The sequence below is a fragment of the Penaeus monodon genome, chromosome 2, assembly GCF_015228065.2.
Source record: "Penaeus monodon isolate SGIC_2016 chromosome 2, NSTDA_Pmon_1, whole genome shotgun sequence".
NCBI classification, from domain to species: Eukaryota; Metazoa; Arthropoda; class Malacostraca; order Decapoda; family Penaeidae; genus Penaeus; species Penaeus monodon.
The window spans coordinates 842,370-844,869 of NC_051387.1; positions in this window are offsets into that span (position 1 = coordinate 842,370).

The window sequence follows — 2,500 nt, forward strand, 5'->3', positions numbered from 1 at the left end:
TCTCTCTCTCTTCTCTCTCTCTCTCTTCTCCTCTCTCTCTCTCTCTCTCTCTATCTCTCTCTCCTCTCTCTCTTCTATCTATCTATCTCTCTTCTCTCATTCCTCTTCCCCTCCCCCCTTCTTCTCTCTCTCTCTCTCTCTCTCTCTTATATATATATATATATATATATATATATATATATATATATATATATATATATATATATATATCACTCTCTCATTCTCTTCTCCCCCCCTCCTCTCTCTCTCTCTCTCTCTCTCTCTCTCTCTCTCTCTCTCTCTCTCTCTCTCTCTCTCTCTCTCTCTCTCTCTCTCTATCCAGTCGCTTAATGAAGCTTTTCGACGCGGGCAGGAAAAAAGGAGAAATAGTTAATTAATGAAAGATGAGGTTGGCTTTGCGACTGTATTAGTAGTATGCCATGGCGGCTAATTGTTTTTGTAATCAATTTCAGCTTCGTGTGGCAGCTATTCTGAAATACACAGAGGCACATTTTCATAAACATAGATGTGTATACTTAAATGCATATATGTATATTTGTGTAATCACACAGAGAAACACACACACACATACACACATATGTGCGTGTATATATATATATATATATATATATATATATATATATATATATATATATATATATATATATATATATATATGATTTAGCCACTGGGTGGGCAAGCCAGCCCAAGTCAGTGCTGGTCCCAAGCCCGGATAAATAGACAGAATGATTACCTAAAAGGTAACACCGGCACTCTCCGTGGAAAGGAACTGGGGACCCTACCACGTACTCACTCCAAGATCATCACAACATGAAAACTACAATTAAGTATCATGCTGTGACCACGGCGGTTCAAACATGAACCTACCGTAAAAAAAAACACCCCGGGACCATAGAAATTCTGGCTTAGCATCCAGCGGGGGTTTAGTTTGTTGCTGCCCTTGCCCAGGGTTACAGGGAAGTCATTCTGGCTGAGAAGGCAGGGACAGAATGTCTGTACTGGCTTCAAAAGCAGAATCGCAGCCTCAGAAGTCAACAGCTAACTTAGGTTAGGTGGAAGAACTTCTGAGAAGGGAGATGGGACTCTTTAAAATTACTTGGCAGAAGGAAACGGCAACCCACTGCTGTAAATTGCCAAGAAAAATCATGGTTTAATGTCCAGTAACGAATCAAGAGCAAACGGCGTAAATGGGGTTTCTATTGCTTTTGGTAGGAATCCCTCACCCGGTATGGATTGTCATGTGCAACAGGTGACACCAGTCCGTCATCAAGCTGCTGTCCGCAACAAAGAACCATTGAGAATTGGAACGTGGAATGTAAGAACAATGAGTGAGACAGGAAAACTAGAGAATGTAAAACGAGAAATGGATCGGTTAAAGATTAACATACTAGGAATAAATGAAATGAGATGGACAGGAGCAGGAAAGATAATTAGTGATGACAAGACCATAATATTTTCAGAAGGCGAAGGATGTCAACATGGTGTAGAGGTAATACTGGACAAAGAAAGATCAAAGAGCGTGATGGGATTCTGGGCTATTTCGGAAAGAATCGTGTTGGTGAAATTGGAAGGGCAACCTTTTAATCTATCCATCATTCAGGTATATGCTCCAACATCAGAGCATACAGATGAAGAAATTGAAGCATTCTACGAGGATTTAGAGAAGGCAAGAAAACAATGTAAATCACAGGAGATTATTTTAATCATGGGAGATATGAATGTGAAGGTAGGAAAAGGAAGAGATGGAAATATTGTTGGACCACATGGTCTTGGAACACGAAATGTGAGAGGAGAAAGATGGGTTGAATGGTGTCAGGAAAATAACCAAGTGATTATGAATACCTGGTTCCAACACCATCCTAGAAGGTTGTACACATGGGTAAGTCCAGGTGATAGAAGTCGTAATCAAATCGATTACACAACAGTTAATCAGAGGTTCAGGAACGCAGTTCAACAGGTAAAAGGATACCCCGGAGCAGACTGTGCCAGTGATCATGTCCTGCTAGTTTGCCATCTGTAGGTTAAGCTCAGGAAACTAAAGAAACCAAAAGTCACATCAAATTTGAGGTTGGGGAACGTAAACATAATCCAGAAATGAAAGAACAGTTTACAGTAGAAGTTAAAAATCACTATAGTGCATTGGAGAGCGTAAGTGAAACACCAGATGCTTGGGTTATTTTTCGAGACGCCATTGTTGAGGTAGTGGAGTGTTCTGCCGAAGAAGAAAACAAAGGCGAAACTACAATGGATGACAGCTGAGATACTTGACATGATGGATAGAAGAAGGGCTACGAAGCAAGAAAATATAGAAGAATACAAACAACTGGATGAGAGCACTAAAAAGAAATGCAACGAGGAAAAAGAAACATGGCTCAACAGCAAATGTGAGAAAGTTGAGAGCTTAAATAATAAGGATGAGATGAATATCAAGGAAATAGTGGGACGGAAAGTGTGCGTTTCAAGTGGATGCATAAGAGCAAAAGATGGAAGTATACTCCTG